The following is a 20,977-nucleotide window of genomic DNA, read 5'->3' as shown; positions in this document are numbered from 1 at the left end:
AGAACTATGTAATTGTCACGTTTCTTTTACTTTTCCAAAAAATAAGTGTGTGATGTATGGAAGAGGTTCCTGTATAGGGTCTGCCCTCACCGCCGCGGGTAGCCACAGGCCGACAGACCCCATAGACTGGCGCTAACCCTCAGCACTTTGTATGAGATTAGACCCTAAAGGCGCTGTGAGTGCGGCCTTTCAAGGAGGTCCAATGGCTGGCGGCATAAATGGGGGCACTCTGGCAGGCGTGGTACCTACAGAGCTCCCCTATGTAGCATAACACCAGTGACGCCATGGTCCCGGCATAGGGGAATATCCTGCCCCCTGTCAGACACAGGCCACATTCCGGCTGGGACCGCCATCACCTGCGCACAGAGCACGACAAGCCAGCGCCGGTTACCATGGTGTCAGGTCTGTGCGGCACGTGGGCGCTCGTCGCTGAGTGCGCGCTCTAGCGGGTTCCCGCCGCTCTCGGGAGCGCGCCCTGCACCCTACAAGCGACGAGGATCTTGTTGTGCTCCCCGGAGAGCGGGGCGACCTACATGACAGGCCAGGTCAGTTGTAGACTCGCTGCTGTTGTGTGAGTGGCGACCACCTGATGATATTTGCTGTGTGTGACGAGTGAGGAGACATGGCTGCATATTCCTGTCAGGGCAAGTGTGTACATCCCCTGTCTGCAGCAGCTCGCCGTGTGCTCCGCCGGCTGGCACCGACGTCACACAGGTAGGTACAGGGATGCCAGGGGGTCTGCACGGCTCGGAGCCATTACTGCCGGTGTGAGGTAGATGGCCCGTGTGTGGCGTGTGTCACCGGTGGCCATGGCCCGTGTGTGGTGTGTGTCACAGGTAGCCATGGCCCGTGTGTGGCGTGTGTCACTGGTGGCCATGGCCCGTGTGTGGTGTGTGTCACCGGTGGCCATGGCCCGTGGGTGGCGTGTGTCACTGGTGGCCATGGCCCGTGTGTGGTGTGTGTCACAGGTAGCCATGGCCCGTGTGTGGCGTGTGTCACTGGTGGCCATGGCCCGTGTGTGGCGTGTGTCACTGGTGGCCATGGCCCGTGTGTGGCGTGTGTCACAGGTGGCCATGGCCCGTGTGTGGCGTGTGTCACAGGTGGCCATGGCCCGTGTGTGGTGTGTGTCACCGGTGGCCATGGCCCGTGTGTGGTGTGTGTCACCGGTGGCCATGGCCCGTGTGTGGCGTGTGTCACTGGTGGCCATGGCCCGTGTGTGGCGTGTGTCACCGGTGGCCATGGCCCGTGTGTGGCGTGTGTCACCGGTGGCCATGGCCCGTGTGTGGCGTGTGTCACCGGTGGCCATGGCCCGTGTGTGGCGTGTGTCACCGGTGGCCATGGCCCGTGTGTGGCGTGTGTCACCGGTGGCCATGGCCCGTGTGTGGCGTGTGTCACCGGTGGCCATGGCCCGTGTGTGGCGTGTGTCATGGGTGGCGTGTGTCACAGGTGGCCATGGCCCGTGTGCCACAGGTGGCCGTGGCGTGTGCCACAGGTGGCCGTGGCCCGTGTGCCACAGGTGGCCGTGGCCCGTGTGCCACAGGTGGCCGTGGCCCGTGTGCCACAGGTGGCCGTGGCCCGTGTGCCACAGGTGGCCGTGGCCCGTGTGCCACAGGTGGCCGTGGCCCGTGTGCCACAGGTGGCCGTGGCCCGTGTGCCACAGGTGGCCGTGGCCCGTGTGCCACAGGTGGCCGTGGCCCGTGTGCCACAGGTGGCCGTGGCCCGTGTGCCACAGGTGGCCGTGGCCCGTGTGCCACAGGTGGCCGTGGCCCGTGTGCCACAGGTGGCCGTGGCCCGTGTGCCACAGGTGGCCGTGGCCCGTGTGTGGCGTGTGTCACAGGTGGCCATAGACCACACCACAAATGCCTCATTTTTTGGTGAATTATGCTTTTATTCGTGCATTCCTTGGTCCTAAGGTATGGGCTCGATGGCAAATTTTAGCCTGTGGGACAAGCTTCTGGCGCATGTGTTATTTATAATAATAAATAATAATAATAATAATGAACAATGGCCCATCCTTAATGCGTGTACATCTGACTGCTTCTTGATCAAATCACTGTATTGTCAGAGTGCTGCCCATAGGAAAAACGGACAGCCCTCGGACCAGTTCTCAAACTGAAATTAGTCATAAAGGGTGTGATAATGGGATTACAATGATTGATAAATTCCGATGCTGAAGTTGGTTTCTTATTTATCCAGTTTCTTATTAGGCAATTTTTTTTCTTTTTCTTTTTTTTTTTTACAGGTTTAGCGACAAAAATATTGTATTTTATTATTGTAATTTTTTATCGTTAAACTTGTAAAAAAACAGAATAAAATAAATTACTAAATAAGAAACCGCCTAATAAGAAACCAACTTTTGAGCATTGTTGTGAAATTCCAGATTACATTTCTGTAGGCGATTCAGCGTTCAGTGATATAATCACCTCATTACTAGTCTCTTAGGCCGGCGTCACACTAGCGAGTTTTACGGACGTAAGAGCGCAGAAAATACGTCCGTAAAACTGGCCAAACAAATGGCACAATTATTCTCAATGGGTCTGGTCCTATCAGCCGTATATTACGGTTCAGTATTATACGGCTTTCTACGGCCGTAGTAAATCGCAGCATGCTGCGTTTGTCAGCGTATTGCGCAAATAATACGCCAATGAAAGTCTATAGTGGCGAGAAAAATACGGATTACACACGGACCAGCAGTGTGACTTGCGAGAAATACGCAGCGGTGTTAGTGAAAAGTCGGTAATTCAATTGCCGGCTTTTCATTTCTCCTTCCCAAACCCGACAGGATATGAGACATGGTTTACATACAGTAAACCATCTCATATCCCCTTTTTTTTTTGCATATTCCACACTACTAATGTTAGTAGTGTGTATGTGCAAAATTTGGGCGCTGTAGCTGCTAAAATAAAGGGTTAAATTGCGGTAAAAATTGGCGTGGGCTCCCGCGCAATTTTCTCCGCCAGAGTGGTAAAGCCAGTGACTGACGGCAGATATTAATAGCCAAGAGAGGGTCCATGGTTATTGCCCCCCCCCCCCCCCCCCCCACCTGGCTACAAACATCTGCCCCCAGCCACCCCAGAAAAGGCACATCTAGAAGATGCGCCTATTCTGGCACTTGGCCACTCTCTTCCCACTCCCGTGTAGCGGTGGGATATGGGGTAATGAAGGGTTAATGCCACCTTGCTATTGTAAGGTGACATTAAGTCAGATTAATAATGGAGAGGCGTCAATTATAACACCTATCCATTATTAATCCAACTGTATGAAAGGGTTAAAAAACACACACACACGTTATTAAAAAGTATTTTAATGAAATAAACAAACAGGTTGTTTTAGTATTTTATTGCTCTCTCAATCCATCCAAAACACCCTCGCTTGGCAAAATAATAAACCAACAATATACATACCTTCAGATGTACTGTCAGGTCCCACGAGGTAATCTCAATGACATATATATATATATATATATATATATATATATATATATATATATATATATACTGTATATATGTTTTCCCGAACATTTGAGCACAGGTTTTGCAAGCCTGCGAGAAAATATCGCAGTACGGATGCCATACGGGTTACATACGGAGGATGCCATGCGCAAAATACGCTGACACACCCTGCCTACGGAGGACATACAGACCACTATTTTGGGAACATTTCTCCGTATTACGGCCGTAAAAAACGGACCGTATTGTCTTGCGCTGAGTGTGACGCCGGCCTTAGACTGGGAACATCAGCATCCCAAACAGAAAAATTCATCATACAGGAGACTTGGCACATTAGACTCTATACAGAATCCTCTTCAGCAAAGAACTGACGCTACTCAGATGCGATACTAGAAACAATCTACTTACATAGAAGCAGTAAAATAACCAGACCTACTACATCGATATCGTACCATGTCCCCACTTAGTGTAAATGCTGTGGGTTTTTTGTACAGAAAATCTGCTTTAGGGTCTGTGCACACGTTGCGGATTTGGCCCTGCGGATTCGCAGCAGTTTTCCATGCGGTTTACAGTACCATGTAAACCTATGGAAAACCAATCCGCAGTGCACATGGTGCGGAAAATACTGTGCGGAAACGCTGCTGTATATTTTCCACAGCATGTCAATTCTTAGTGCAGATTCCGCAGCCGTTTACTCCTGTTCCATAATTGGAATCCGCAGGTGTGAAAATGCATGTGAAATCCGCACAAAAACCGCGGTAAAACGCAGGGCGTCTTACCTGCGGATTTTTCAGAATCTGCATGGAAAAATCCACACACGAATCTGCAACGTGTGCACATACCCTAAGGTTATGTGCAGACGTTAGGATTTTTCATGTTTTTTTCGCGTTTTTTTTCTGCCGTTTTCCACGGAAAAACGCTAAAAAAACGCTTACATTAAGCATCCCATCATTTTAATGCATTCCGCAATTTTTGTGCACATGCTGCGTTTTTTCCGCGAAAAAAATGCAGCATGTTCATTAACCCCTTAGTGACAGAGCCAATTTGGTACTTAATGACCGAGCCAATTTTTACAATTCTGACCAGTGTCACTTTATGAGGTTATAACTCTGGAACGCTTTATCGGATCCCGCTGATTCTGAGATTGTTTTTTCGTGACATGTTGTACTTCAAGTTAGTGGTAACATTTCTTCGATATTACTTGCGATTATTTATGAAAAAAATGGAAATATGGCGAAAATTTTTAAAATTTTGCAATTTTCAAACTTTGTATTTTTATGCCCTTAAATCAGAGAGATATGTCACAAAAAATAGTTAATAAATAACATTTCTCACATGTCTACTTTACATCAGCACAATTTTGGAAACAATTTTTTTTTTTGTTAGGGAGTTATAAGGGTTAAAAGTTGACCAGCAATTTCTCATTTTTACAACACCATGTTTTTTTTAGGGACCACATCACCTTTGAAGTGATTTTGAGGGGTCTATATGATAGAAAATAACCAAGTGTGACACCATTATAAAAACTGCACCCCTCAAGCTGCTCAAAACCACATTCAAGAAGTTTATTAACCCTTTACGTACTTCACAGGAACTAAAACAATGTGGAAGAAAAAAATGAACATTTTACTTTTTTTTGCAAACATTTTACTTCAGAACCATTTTTTTTAATTTTCACAAGTGTAAAAACAGAAATTTAACCACAAATTTTGTTGTGCAATTTTTCATGAGTACGCCGATACCCCATATGTGGAGGTAAACCACTGTTTGGGCGCACCGCAGAGCTTGGAAGTGAAGGAGCACCGTTTGACTGTTTCAATGCAGAATTGGCTGGAATTGAGATCGGACGCCATGTCGCGTTTGGAGAGCCCCTAATGTGCCTAAACAGTGGAAACCCCCCACAAGTGACACCATTTTGGAAACTAGACCCCCCAAGGAACTTATCTAGATGTGTGGTGAGCACTTTAAACCCCCAAGTGCTTCACAGAAGTTTATAACGTAGAGCCGTGAAAATAAAAAATCGCATTTGTTTTCACAAAAATGATTTTTTCGCCCACAAATTCTTATTTTCACAAGGGTAACAGGAGAAATTAGACCACAAAAGTTGTTGTGCAATTTCTCCTGAGTACGTCGATACCCCATATGTGGAGGTAAACCACTGTTTGGGCGCACCGCAGAGCTTGGAAGTGAAGGAGCACCGTTTGACTTTTTCAATGCAGAATTGGCTGGAATTGAGATCGGATGCCATGTCGCGTTTGGAGAGTCCCTGATGTGCCTAAACAGTGGAAACCCCCCACAAGTGATACCATTTTGGAAACTAGACCCCCCAAGGAACTTATCTAGATGTGTGGTGAGCACTTTGAACCCCCAAGTGCTTCACAGAAGTTTATAACGTAGAGCCGTGAAAATAAAAAATCTCATTTTTTCTACAAAAATGATCTTTTTGCCCCAAAATTTTTATTTTCACAAGGGTAACAGGAGAAATTAGACCACAAAAGTTGTTGTGCAATTTCTCCTGAGTACGTCGATACCCCATATGTGGAGGTAAACCACTGTTTGGGCGCACCGCAGAGCTTGGAAGTGAAGGAGCACCGTTTGACTTTTTCAATGCAGAATTGGCTGGAATTGAGATCGGATGCCATGTCGCGTTTGGAGAGTCCCTGATGTGCCTAAACAGTGGAAACCCCCCACAAGTGATACCATTTTGGAAACTAGACCCCCCAAGGAACTTATCTAGATGTGTGGTGAGCACTTTGAACCCCCAAGTGCTTCACAGAAGTTTATAACGTAGAGCCGTGAAAATAAAAAATCTCATTTTTTCTACAAAAATGATCTTTTTGCCCCAAAATTTTTATTTTCACAAGGGTAACAGGAGAAATTAGACCACAAAAGTTGTTGTGCAATTTCTCCTGAGTACGTCGATACCCCATATGTGGAGGTAAACCACTGTTTGGGCGCACCGCAGAGCTTGGAAGTGAAGGAGCACGGTTTGACTTTTTCAATGCAGAATTGGCTGGAATTGAGATCGGATGCCATGTCGCGTTTGGAGAGTCCCTGATGTGCCTAAACAGTGGAAACCCCCCACAAGTGATACCATTTTGGAAACTAGACCCCCCAAGGAACTTATCTAGATGTGTGGTGAGCACTTTGAACCCCCAAGTGCTTCACAGAAGTTTATAACGTAGAGCCGTGAAAATAAAAAATCTCATTTTTTCTACAAAAATGATCTTTTTGCCCCCAAATTTTTATTTTCACAAGGGTAACAGGAGAAATTAGACCACAAAAGTTGTTGTGCAATTTCTCCTGAGTACGTCGATACCCCATATATGGGGGTAAACCACTGTTTGGGCGCACCGCAGAGCTTGGAAGAGAAGGAGTGTCGTTTTACTTTTTCAATGTAGAATTGGCTGGAATTGAGATCGGACGCCATGTCATGTTTGGAGAGCCGCTGATGTGCCTAAACAGTAGAGACCCCCCACATATGACACCATTTTGGAAACTAGACCCCTTAAGGAACTTATCTAGATGTGTGGTGAGCACTTTAAACCCCCAGGTGCTTCACAGAAGTTTATAACGTAGAGCCGTGAAAATAAAAAAATCGCATTTTTTCTACAAAAATGATCTTTTTGCCTCCAAATTTTTATTTTACCAAGGGTAACAGGAGAAAATGGACCCCAGAAGCTGTTGTACAATTTGTCTTGAGTACGCCGACACCCCATATGTGGGGGTAAACCACTGTTTGGGCGCATGGCTGAGCTCTGAAGCAAAGGAGCGCCATTTGACTTTTCAATGCAAAATTGACTGGAATTGAGATCGGACGCCATGTCGCATTTGGAGAGCCCCTGATGTGCCTAAACAGCAGAAACCCCCCAAAAGTGACCCCATTTTGGAAACTAGACCCCCCATGGAACTTTTCTAGATGTGTAGTGAGAACTTTGAATGCCCAAGTGCATCACAGAAGTTTATAATGCAGAGTCGTGAAAATAAAAAATATATATTTTTTAACAATAAAGATTTTTTAGCCCCCAAGTTTTTATTTTCACAAGGGTAACAAGAGAAATTGGACCCCAAAAGTTGTTGTCCAATTTGTCCTGAGTATGCTGGTACCCCATATGTGGGGGTAAACCACTGTTTGGGCGCATGGCAGAGCTCGGAAGGGAAGGAGTGCCATTTTGGAATGCAGACTTTGATAGAATTGTCTGCGGGCGTTATGTTGCCTTTGCAGACCCCTAATGTACCTAAACAGTAGAAACCCCCAACAAGTGACCCCATTTTGGAAAATAGACCCCCCAAGGAACTTATCTAGATATGTGGTGAGAACTTTGAATGCCCAAGTGCTTCACAGAAGTTTATAATGCAGAGTAGTGAAAATAAAAAATATTTTTTTTCCCACAAAAAAGATTTTTTTAGCCCCCAAATTTTTATTTTCACAAGGGTAACAAGAGAAATTGGACCCCAAAAGTTGTTGTCCAATTTGTCCTGAGTATGCTGGTACCCCATATGTGGGGGTAAACCACTGTTTGGGCGCACGGCAGAGCTCGGAAGGGAAGGAGCGCCATTTTGCAATGCAGACTTTGATAGAATTGTCTGCGGGCGTTATGTTGCGTTTGCAGACCCCTAATGTACCTAAACAGTAGAAACCCCCACAAGTGACCAAATTTTGGAAACTAGACCCCCTAAGGAACTTATCTAGATATGTGGTGAGAACTTTGAAAGCTCAAGTGCTTCACAGAAATTTATAATGCAGAGTAGTGAAAATAAAAAAATATATTTTTTTCCAACAAAAAAGATTTTTAGCCCCCAAGTTTTTATTTTCACAAGGGTAACAGGAGAAATTGGACCCCAAAAGTTGTTGTCCAATTTATCCCGAGTACGCTGATGCCCCATATGTGGGGGTAAACCACTGTTTGGGCGCACGGCAGAGCTCAGAAGGGAGGGAGTACCATTTGACTTTTTTAGCGCAAAATTGGCTGTCGTGTTTGGAGACCCCCTGATGTACCTAAACAGTGGAAACCCCCCAATTCTAACTCCAACCCTAACCCCAACACAGCCCTAACCCTAATCTCAACCCGATCCATAATCCTAATCACAACCCTAACGATAATCACAACCCTAACCCCAAAACAGCCCTAATCTCAACCCTAACCATAACCCTAATCAAAACCCTAAATCCAACACACCCCTAACCCTAATCCCAACCCTAACCCTAATCCCAACCCTAATCCCAAACGTAACACTAATCCCAACCCTAATCCAAACCCTAACCCTAATCCCAACTCTAACCCTAACTTTAGCCCCAACCCTAACTTTAGCCCCAACCCTAACCATAACTTTAGCCCCCGTCGTCACAAAAAAAGTTCAATGTAACCTTTTTTTTGTACGTCGCGTCCGCCATTTCCGCGGATGCGTGGCCGTAACTCTGCCCCCTCCTCCCCAGGACATAGACTGGGCAGCGGATGCGTTGAAAAACTGCATCCGCTGCCCACGTTGTGCACAATTTTCACAACGTGCGTCGGTACATCGGGCCGACGCATTGCGACCGCCCCGTACCGACGCAAGTGTGAAAGAAGCCTTAGGCTACTTTCAGACATAGCGCATTTTTGAGCGCTATTTTGCGGGCGCTTTTCAAAAATGCGCAATGTCATTTTCGTCTGCCGGCAAAGTGAATGAGAAATTCACTTTGCCGTTCAGACACACCGCAAAAAAACGCGGCGCTTTTGTCTGCAAACACGCCGGCGTAAAAAGAATTGACATGTCAATTCTTTACGCAGCGGCGTGTCTGCGTATCCCCCTAGGGCCCCATATTACCTTCCACACACAGCGCCTTTGTCCTGGGTGTCGGCGTCTTTGTACGGAGGGGTTGACACCCAGGACCGGACGTGACGTCGGACAGGAAGAGGGAAGCCCCCGCCCCCCAGTGAAGCAGCATGGAGTCCTTCTGTGTGTGTGTGTGTGTGTGCGTGTGTGTGCGTGTGTGTGCGTGTGTGTGCGTGTGTGTGCGTGTGTGTGCGTGTGTGTGTCCCCATGCGACGCTAGTGCCACCATTGTGCTAAGTCGCCGTATGGGACTACTACTCCCATCCGGTATTAGGATGGGAGAGTTGTCCCTGTGTCCGGCGACTTAGCACAATTGTAAAGTTACACAAAACACCTACACACAATACACATACATGACACACAGTACATACAACATATAACACAGAGTATATACTCACCAACAGCACACTTGTAGGCGAAGCCCTCGATCCTCCAGGAAAAAATCCCAAAATAATAAACCAAATTCATACTCCCTGTCCGCAGAATCCATAAAACGAGTGTCCCACGCCGATCGGCTGCTCTCCGGCGATACACTGCCAGGAGCGAAGCTCCTAGCAGTGTATCGCGTACTGTTCCGGAGTTCAATGACTCCGGCGTCTCGGTTAACAGCAGTACAGCTGCGTTGAACTTTCCCACGCAGCACTGCCGTTAAGCGAGAGTGCCGGGGTCAATGACCGCCGGTAAACTCGCTCGCGCATGCGCAGTGACACACCGACAGGAACTATGGCTCCTGTCAGTGTGTTGCTGCAGCCGTGGAGAGCAGACATATCTCTGGATGTGTCTGTTCTCCATGGAAAATCTTGATACGTGGCACTTAAATATGTGGCAATTAAATACGTGACACGTGGCACTTATACGTGATACGTGTCACTTAAATACGTGGCACTGAAATACGTGATACGTGGCACTTTGATACGTGGCACGTGGCACTTTGATACGTGACACGTGGCACTTTGATACGTGGCACGTGGCACTTTGATACGTGGCACGTGGCACTTTGATACGTGGCACGTGGCACTTTGATACGTGGCACGTGGCACTTTGATACGTGGCACGTGGCACTTTGATACGTGGCACGTGGCACTTTGATACGTGGCACTGAAATATGTGGCACGTGGCACTTTGATACGTGGCACGTGTCACTTAAATACGTGGCACGTGGCACTGAAATATGTGGCACGTGGCACTTTGATACGTGGCACGTGTCTCTTAAATACGTGGCACGTGGCACTGAAAGATGTGGCACGTGGCACTTTGATACGTGGCACGTGGCACTTTGATACGTGGCACGTGGCACTTTGATACGTGGCACGTGGCACTTTGATACGTGGCACGTGGCACTTTGATACGTGGCACGTGGCACTTTGATACGTGGCACGTGGCACTTTGATACGTGGCACGTGGCACTTTGATACGTGGCACGTGGCACTTTGATACGTGGCACGTGGCACTTTGATACGTGGCACTGAAATATGTGGCACGTGGCACTTTGATACGTGGCACGTGTCACTTAAATACGTGGCACGTGGCACTGAAATATGTGGGACACGTCGCACAAAAAAGTTACATGTAGTTTTTTTGTGTCGACGGTCCGCCGAAGCACGACGCATCCGTCGCACGACGGATGCGACATGTGGCAATCCGTCGCAATGCGTCGCTAATGCAAGCCAATGGAGAAAAAACGCATCCTGCAAGCACTTTTGCAGGATGCGTTTTTTCTCCAACGACGCATTGCGACGGAAGCCAAAAAACGCTAGTGTGAAAGTAGCCTAACCCTAACCCTAGCCCTAACCCTAACCCTAAATTTAGCCCCAACCCTAACCCTAACTCTAACCCTAACCCTAACTCTAACCCTAACCCTAACCCTAACCCTAATTTTAGCCCCAACTTGTCTTCTCCTGCCGGCCGGCAGATGGCAGCAGATGGCGGGCGCACTGCGCATGCGCCCGCCATGATGAAAAAGCCGGCTGGCAGGAGAAGACAGAAGAGGACCCAGGGACCCCGGGTGAGTATGATAGGGTCCCCGAATCCCCCTATTTCTCTGTCCTCTGATGTGCGATCACATCAGAGGACAGAGAAATAACTGATCGCTTTTTTTTTTTTTTTTTTTTGCGGTCGCCGGTAAACTGTTAATTACCGGCGATCGCAAAGCAGGGGTCGGTGCAAATCGACCCCGATCATGTTCTTTGGGGTCTCGGCTACCCCCGGCAGCCGAGACCCCAAAGAACATCCGGGTGCCGGGCGGCGGGCGCACTGCGCGTGCGCCCGCCATTTTTTCCCGGAAAAAAGATGGCGGCGCCCATGGGGAGACACGAGGAGCACCGGGGGAGGTAGGTAAGTATTGGGGGGCTATTGGGGGCCATCGGGGACCACATTTCTCTGTCCTCCGATGTGCGATCACATCGGAGGACAGAGAAATTAAACGGCAAATCGCGTTTTTTTTTTTTTTTGTTGCGACCGCCGGTAAACGGTTAATTACCGGCGATCGCAACTCGGGGGTCGGTAAAAAACCCCCGAATCATGTTCTCTGGGGTCTCGGCTACCCTCGGCAACCGAGACCCCAGAGAAAATCCGACTCTGGGGGGCGCTATTCACTTTTTCCACAGCGCCGTTAATTAACGGCGCTGTGGTTTAAGTACCCTTAGCGGCCGCCGTTAAAAGGCGTATCGGCGGTCGTTAAGGGGTTAATTTTGCGTATTTTTTGCGTTTTTACGGCTATATTAAAGCATTGGAAAGCTCCGGAAAAAAACCTCAAAAAATCCGCAATAAAATCGTGCAAAAAACGCAAGCGGATTTCCTGCAGAAAAAGTCCGGTTTTGTTCAGGAAAATTCTGCTGACATTCCTGAACATGTGCACATAGCCTGAAGCTGTTCAAGGAATGTGGATTAGTGATGAGCTAGTGTACTCGTTGCTCGCTCGGGTGACCTCCGAGTGTTTATGACTGGTCAGAAATTTAGTTTTCATCACGGCAGCTGAATGATTTACAGCTACTAGCCTGCTTGATTACATGTGGGGATTCCCTAGCAACCAGGCAACCCCCACATGTACTCAGCCTGGCTAGTAGCTGTAAATCATTCAGCTGCCGCAATGAAAACTAAATTTCTGACCAGTCATAAATACTCGGAGGTCACCCGAGCGTGCTCGGGAAAATCCAAACAACGAGTACACTCGCTCATCACTAATGTGGATGTGATTTCATGAAAACTGCTGCCTACTGTATGACTGTTGAGCCTTGCGTGTTTTAGTGTTTTTATTTTCTTTCTCCTTTGAGGAGCCTTAAAGGGAATCTGTCACCCCAAAAATGGCCTATAAACTAAGGCCTCCGGCATCAGGGGCTTATCTACAGCATTCTATAATGCTGTAGATAAGCCCCCGATGTATCCTGAAAGATAAGAAATAATGGTTATATTAGGGTAAGGTTCCACGTTCCGGATTGCCGGCGCTTTGGACGGAGCGAAAAACTCGCTCTGCCCAAAGCGCCGCCCCCTTCTATACGCGCGGTGATTCCGGATGTGTTCATTGTACACATCCGGAATCTCCGCATCCCATACATAGTGCCCTGTGATATACCTTGCGGCACCGGGGACGATAATGCAGCAAGAGGAGGCGGCGCCCGGCGCGCACAGGCCCGGAGTGACGGCTGTGCTGCGTCTGATTAGGAAAGTTAAGACCCGCCTCCCTGGCGATTTCAGGGTATGAGGGGGCACATTTTATAAGTGATTATTTCAGTGTGTGCAGGCATCATAACTAATAGAGCCACCCTGTCAGAATGCAGCATTTGTGCTGCACAAGGTGGCTCTTTTAGTTACAAACGCCTGAGGGGGGTGACGGGTTCCCTTTAATCATAAATAATTTTTATTTTTTTTGCTTTCCTGGTGTGGTCCACATCTATTGATACACAGAGACATAAGGAGATACTATGTCCTCTCACTCCTGTCCCTGCTGCAGCTTTGTCAGTTCCCTGCAACCCCCCATCTCTTTCACAATGGCTGAAAGAAGGGTGAGGGGTTATTTCAGATGTGTGTATCTCAGCCTAGATCTCAGTTAAGTCCTGGCTCACATCTGCATGAAAAAATTGCTCTGATGTTGATCCAAAAAAGTAAGACGAATGTCATGCGAATATAATGTGATTTTTCTCATCTAGCATCTGGATGACATGTGTGATGCAGTGTCCCATGCTGCAGCTTGGGGGCGCTGTATGTGCTGCTCAGGATACGCATGGAGGCGTAACTATAATGGTGATAATGAGATAGTGACTGGCATGATTGTAAATGGCCGGTATGTGTCGCAGAGGGAGTATGCGCTGTAAGCCAGTAATGTTGTCCTGGGACCTGTGGTCCCACAAGTATTCGTATAGTTGTAAAGGGAGGCTTGCAGGGTTAGTTGGAGAGCTGGGCGGGTCTGACTAACCACACACCTCCCACCTGTGGGAGGGGTTACAGGTACATAATGTGACCATGGTGTGGTCACATGATGAAGAGTGTGTAGGTCCTGGAAGGCTTGTGTGTTGAGAATTACTGTGTGTGGATCGGATCCCTGAATAGTGCACTGAGAGGCCTGTGTTGGAAGATCCTGGGAGTAGGACTTCCTGAAGAGCACATGGAAAGGTATGGAGAGCCTGTGATGGCACTGCATTGGGGGAGCTACAGCCCGTCTGAGGATCTGGACTGTCTGGTGGCCTGGTGAGCAAGGCATTGTCCGGGACGGTGATCCCGGTTCGGCAGCTTTCCTGAGAGAGAGTACTGACAGGAGTCAGCGTATGGAGCAGGATCTCATGGAAGGTAACCCAGAGTACGGGGAACTGTGTTCATTGACAGGGGGGTCAGTTAATGAACTGTGCGGTCACCCATGGTAACTGGACAGAGTAAGGCCCAGCATGTGTAGTGCCTGCGAACCAATGTCGTGTGTGTTATATGAATAGAGACATTGATATGGCGTACGGACACCACCGGTAACTAGTCAAGGAGGACTGGTGGGTGTAGTGAATGATCTGTGAGTTAAAGCCGTATATGAAGTATCTAAGTTAAAGCTGCAACTTAATGTCATCTGTTGGTGCCTATTGTGTTCCATGAAGTATATAATGAACTGTGCATGACCCGGTTTATGACTGCATAATAAACCGCATGGACTGTTTAATAGAGAAAATTGTGCCCGTGTGACTGAATCCCGTGGTTAAGTGAGTGTCCCCCAACACATGCAGTAAGCGCTATCTTACACATGCTTATTTTAAACAATTTGTAATTCTCAAGCTTTTATTATCCCTTTAATCCATATAGTAATCCCAAACAAAAACATTAATAAATAACATTTCCCTCATGTCTACTTTATATCGGCGCCATTTGTAAAATGTTCTTTTATTTTGTTAGCATTCTGAGGCTATGTGCACACGTTGCAGATTCTCCTGCGGATTTTTCTGCACTAAAAACCGCACATCTTGGCAGAAAATGCAGGTGCGGTTTTTTGTGCGGGTTTTTTGTGCGGGTTTTTTGTGGCGGTTTTTAATGCGTTTTTCCTTGCAGATTGTCTGTGTTTTTGACACAAATAAAGCTTGAACTGCAGTGGGAAAAAAAAACCACATGATGTCATTTCCTTGTCCAACCCCTTCTTCTTTCATCCTCCATTTTGTGAAAACATCAAAATGAGATGCGCCAATTCTGGCACTTAACCCCTCTCTTCCCACTCCCGTGTAGTGGTGGGATATGGGGTAATGAGGGGTTAATGCCACCTTGCTATTGTAAGGTGGCATTAAGCCCGGTTAATAATGGAGAGGCGTCAATAAGACGCCTATCCATTATTAATCCTACTAAAAGGTAAAAAAAATATATAGGGGGACCCCAAAAAAAAATTGCGTAGGGTCCCCCTATATTTTTAGGTCAGAAAGGCTAGGCAGACAGCTGTGGGCCAATATTTGTGGCCTGGGAAGGGGTTAAAATACCCATGGCTGTTCCCAGGCTAGGAATATTAGCCCACAGCTGTCTGCGTAGCCTTTCTGGCTCTAAACTACAGGGGGGCCCCCAAAAAAAATTGCGTAGGGTCCCCCTATATTTTTAGGCCAGAAAGGCTAGGCAGACAGCTGTGGGCCAATATTTGTGGCCTGGGAAGGGGTTAAAATACCCCTGGCTGTTCCCAGGCCATGAATATTAAGCCCACAGCTGTCTGCGTAGCCTTTCTGGCTCTCAAATATAGGGAGAGCCCCCCAATAAAGTGTTGGGGTCCCCCTATATTTTTAGGCCAGAAAGGCTACGCAGACAGCTGTGGGCTTATATTCATAGCCTAGGAAAGGGGCCATGGATATTTGCCCCCCCCCCCCCCGGCTACAAATAGAAGCCCGCAGCCGCCCCAGAAAAGGCGCCAATTCCGGCACTTAGCTCCTCTCTTCCCACTCCCGTGTAGCGGTGGGATATGGGGTAATGAGGGGTTAATGCCACCTTGCTATTGTAAGGTGGCATTAAGCCCGGTTAATAATGGAGAGGCGTCAATAAGACGCCTATCCATTATTAATCCTATTAAAGGGTTAAAAAAACCACAGACACTAGAAAAAAATATTTTAATGAAATAAAGACACCCACTTTTTGACAAACCCTTTATTACACGCTCAATCCATCTGAAGACCCTCGACCTGAAAAGAGAAATAAAAAAACAAACCAAATTCATACTCCCTGGCCCTGTCCGCAGAAATCCAACGAGTGTCCCACGACGATCTGCCATGGAGAGCAGACACATCCGGAGATGTGTCTGCTCTCCACGGCTGCAGCAACACACTGACAGGAGCTATGGCTCCTGTCGGTGTGTAACTGCGCATGCGCGAGAGGGTTCATTGACCCCGGTACTCTCGCTTTACGGCAGTGCTGCGTGGGAAAGTTCACATGCAGCTCTAATGCCGTAAATAGAGACGCCGGAGCCACTGAACTCTGGTAAAGTATGCGATACACTGCTAGGAGCTTCGCTCCTGGTAGTGTATCGCCGGAGAGCAAGCGATCGGCGTGAGACACTCGTTGTTGGATTCTGCGGACAGGGAGTATGGATTTGGTTTATTTTTTGGACTTTTTCCCTAGGGGACCGAGGGCTTTGCGTACCAGTGTGCTGTATGGTGAGTATATACTCTGTTATATGTTGTATGTAATGTCTGTCATGTATGTTACGTGTATTGTATGTGTTTTACTGACAATTGTGCTAAGTCGCCGGACACAGGGACTACTCTCCCATCCTAATATCGGATGGGAGTAGTAATCCCATACGGCGACTTAGCACAATTGGGTGGCACTATCGTCGCGTGGGGACACACACACACACACACACACACACACACACACACACACACACACACACACACACACACACACACACACACACACACACATTCACATACATGCCTCCATGCTGACGGTCACACTCCGCCCACGCACTTCCACCCACGCACTTCCTCCTGCTTCCCCGCACTTCCTGCTGCAGCGGTTTCTACACCAAAACCGCAAAAAACCCGCAGATATTTTTTCTTCTGCGGGTTTTACTGCGGGTTTGACCCTCACAATGGAGGTCTATCGGTGCAGAACCGCTGCAGTTCCGCACAAAGAAGTGACATGCTGCGGAATGTAAACCGCTGCGTTTCTGCGCGGTTTTTCCCGCAGCATGTGCACAGCGGTTTGCGGTTTCCATAGGTTTACATGTTATTGTAAACGCAATGGAAACTGCAGCGGACCCGTAGCGGCAAAATCGCTGCGGTTCCGCGGTAAAAACGCAACGTGTGAACATGGCCTGAAGGTTTAAAAATGTAGCAATAATTTTTCATTTTTTATGTTTAATCTGGTTTTTAATGAAAAGAAATTCAGAACAATCAGGCTATATGCACACGTTCATGTTTTTTTTGCATTTTTTCGCTATAAAAACGCGAAAAAAATGCTCACATTAAGCATCCTATTTTTAGAATGCATTCTGCATTTTTTGTGTACATGCTGCGTTTTTTTTTCCGCAGCGGAATCACATTCTGGAAAAAAATGCAGCATGTTCATTCTTTGTGCGGAGTTGCGGGGATTCCGCACACTTAGGAATGCATTGATCCGCTTACTTCCTGCATTATCATTTTTAACACTCTATATGTTATAGAGCAGCATCAATAGTAAAAAGTTGGTCACATTTGTCAAACACTAACCAACCTGTCAATCTGTAGCATCGCTTGGTAAACTGATTGACAGGTTGGTCACGCTAATTACGCTTGCAAAATGCTAGTGTTTAGCGGGAAAACGCATGCCAATTCCGCATGCGATATGATATACCCGCGGCAGGAGTTGCAGAATTGCCGCGGAAATTTCTGCAACATGTGTACTTAGCCTCTAGTAACAAAGTATTAAGCAACATAACAATTACTGAGTATAAAAAGAAACTATACAACTGTATATCAAGACTTGTAGCCAACAAGTCCCGAAATAATAGAACTTTCAGGTCAAAAGTCATTTTCAATCAAGTCCATCAAAATTTGAAAAGAAAAATAAATCCATGGCAGATGTAGGTATCCTCTATCCAGGGAGACTGTATGACCTTTGGCGATACATGTGAAGTATCCGCTGAAAGAGAGCGACCCAAACAAGAGGAGCTAGGTCACTCCAAGTAATGGTATAAGCACGAAAGGAAAGAATGAGATGAAGAAGAGGAATAAGGGGGGGAGAGGAGAGAGAAAGAAAAAAAGATGGGAGAGGGGGGAAGAACCATGGAGTCTGATATAAAAGGGGGCAACTTGCATTCCTATAATGGTGTCCATCTAAGGCTAGTTTCACACTAGCGTTAACTGCAATACGTCGCAAATGCGTCGTTTTGCCGAAAATACGCATCCAGCAAAAGTTCTTGCTGGATACGTTTTTTCGTCATAGACTAACATTAGCGACGCATTTGCGACGCATTTGCGACGCATTGCCAAACGTCGCGTCCGTTTTGCGACGCTTGGGCGTGTGGTAGCGGACCGTCGGGAGAAAAAACGTTTTTTGCTCCCGACGGTCCACTTTTTCCGACCGCGCATGCGCGGCCGGAACTCCGCCCCCACCTCCCCGCACTTCCCCGCACCTCACAATGGGGCAGCGGATGCGTGGGAAAAATGCATCCGCTGCCCCCGTTGTGCGGCGGAGACCACCCTAGCGTCGGGAACGTCGGCCCGACGCACAGCGACGGGTTGTTCCCGACGCTAGTGTGAAACTAGCCTAACCTGTATTGTTCAATCTGTCCATATACAAAATACAAGGACTCCAAACCTGCAGATATTTCTCCATTGAACCATTAACCTCAGCGGACAATTCCTTCATACTTTGAAGGCTGGTCATCTCCTTAACCCATTCAGACATATTCAGAGATTGGGAGGATTTCCAGTGTCTCGGGATCACAGTGCGCACAGCAGTTAAGCAGAATCTTAGAAGCCCCTTTTTCTGGAAGCGAAACGAGCCCGGGAGGATAGATAATAAAGCCACCTGGGGGAGTTGGTCACCAAATGACCGTTAAGGGCTTGATAAGCGGAAAAGACAGAATCCCCAAATAGCTTAATATGCTTACATCCCCACCAAATGTGTAGCATGGTACCTCTGTCTACTCAACGACAGCACCTACTGGAGACGTAGGGAAAAGCGGCGTGTAAGGCTACTTTCACATTTGCGTTAGAATTCGCAGCGTATCATCCGCAAACGCATGCAAAAATGCATTCAAACGTCTGATAACGCAGCGTTTTTTATCCGCATCAGCTTACGCATGATGGTAAAAAAACGCAGCGTTTGCATGCGTTTTTACATGTGTTTGCGCTTTTTATGCGCATGCGTTTGATATTTTCAGGAGGGTGTGTCTCTAATGGGCATGCGCAGTCCGAAGTACGCAAGCGCATCAAACGCATGCGTACGCAAAGACGTGTACGCATGCGTTCCCATAGATAGTAATGCGTTTTTTGCCGCATTCCTTGCGCTAACAACCGCATACGTTTCTAGGCGGCAAATTGACGCCTCTAAAATTACTACATGTTGCGTTTACCGCGCCAAACCGCAGACGACGAAACGACGCATGCGTCGTCAAACGCTGCAAAACGCAACCAATCGCAGACTCATATGTCCCTAATGTTAAATATAGGAAAACACAACGCATGAGGATAATTGCGGAAGAAACGCTGCGGACACAACCGCAAATGTGAAACCGGCCTAAGACATTAGGGCAGCGATACCACCTGGTGAGAATTTTGTAATTTTTTTCCCTGTGCGACACAGGCAATAGAGACTTTATGTGAGTATACGAACGCCTTCCTCCACTCCGCCTCCGATAAATCAACTCCCAACTTACCCCTCCACCTCTCCACGTACTTGGGGAACTCGTCTTTGGTACTTTGGTTCAAAAGAGCATATATTAAGGAGACAGCATGCGCAGACGGCGACCCCAACAGGAAAAGCTTTTTAAGCGGCGTAGGAAGGGTGGAGTATGAGCCTGCGCCCTCTGGAGACGAGAGGAAGGATTTTAGTTGGAGGTATTCAACCAATCAGAAGGGCTCCCGTCCTCTAATGGCTGCACGGTTTCGAAAGTGGGCATGGCCGAACCCTTGAGAACATGAAAGCATCTAGTATTGTCCCTTCTCTCCCACCCAAGAAAACGCTCCCTCTTCACCCCCAGAGGAAACTCCGGATTAGAGAAGAGAGGTGTAAGCGGTCCACTGCCTAAGGGCAGAGAGCCTCTGCGGGTCTCCAGATCCCATCCTCTAAGTGTATCTTTAAGGAGTTCAGCTTCAGAACTGAATTGACCTCTACTTTTAGGCTTTGTGCACATGTTGCGGATTGTATGCTTTTTTGCCGCTCGCCGCGAAAACGCATACACAACACAACCCATTGAATTCAATGGGATTCTGCAATGCTGTGCTAATGCTGCGGATTTTTTCGCGGCGGAATCGCATCGCAGAAAAATACGCAGCATGCTCATTCTTTGTGTGGAATCGTGACTATTCAGCACACATAGGAATGCATTGATCCGCTTACTTCCTGCATGGGGCTATGCCCACCATGCGCAAAGTAAGCGGATCATGTGCGGATGGTACCCAGGGTGGAGGAGAGGAGACTCTCCTCCAGGCCCTTAAAAAAAGAATTTAAATAAAAAATAGTTATATACTCACCTTCTGGCGGCCCCCGGTTCCAGCCCAGGCCTTAGCGATGCTCCCGCCAGCTCCCGTTCCTAGGGATGCCTTGCGATAATGACCTGTGATGACGTAGTGGTCTCGCTGCGTCATGTGGGGTCATTGTCGTAAGGCATCGCTAGGAACGGGAGTTACCAGGAGCATCGCGAGGATCGGGAAGACTTTGGGGGCCGCCGGAAGGTGAGAATATCACGATTTTTAATTTTTTAAAATTATTTTTAACATTATATCTTTTTACTATTGATGCTGCATAGGCAGCATCAATTGTAAAAAGTTGGTCACACTTGTCAAACACGATGTTTGACAAGTGTGACCAACCTGTCAATCATTTTTCCAGGCGATGCTACAGATCTCTTGAAAAACGCAAGCATTCTGCAAGCTAATTACGCTTGCAAAACACTAGTGTTTAGCGGGAATACGCATGCCAATTCCACATGTGAATTTCCCGCGGCAGGGAGTTGCGGAATTGCAACGTGTGCACATAGCCTTAGGGCTGATCCAGGGGAGGTTATGGAGTGGAATTTTAGAGCTATCTTGTTCTATTCCCACCCATTGTTTGTCCGAACTGTGG

At 47.6% G+C, this 20,977-nt stretch overlaps 1 protein-coding gene across 2 annotated transcripts in view; it reads left to right on the top strand.

Moving 5' to 3' along the window:
• The first annotated feature begins 231 nt into the window (after positions 1-231).
• The window catches only part of TNK2 (tyrosine kinase non receptor 2), a 350,655-nt gene continuing 329,909 nt past the window's right edge, over positions 232-20,977 (top strand). The window contains exon 1 of one of the 2 annotated variants that reach the window (XM_077290239.1): positions 232-545. The gene's annotated coding sequence lies outside the window, so the exon portion shown is untranslated. Of the gene's footprint in view, positions 546-579; positions 715-20,977 lie in introns of those variants that run through there. The other variant, XM_077290240.1, reaches the window with a different exon arrangement.

This window comes from Ranitomeya variabilis, chromosome 2 (genome assembly GCF_051348905.1).
Source record: "Ranitomeya variabilis isolate aRanVar5 chromosome 2, aRanVar5.hap1, whole genome shotgun sequence".
NCBI lineage: Eukaryota > Metazoa > Chordata > Amphibia > Anura > Dendrobatidae > Ranitomeya > Ranitomeya variabilis.
Note: the sequence above shows the minus strand (reverse complement) of the source record. Positions and strands in the feature narration are given on the sequence as shown.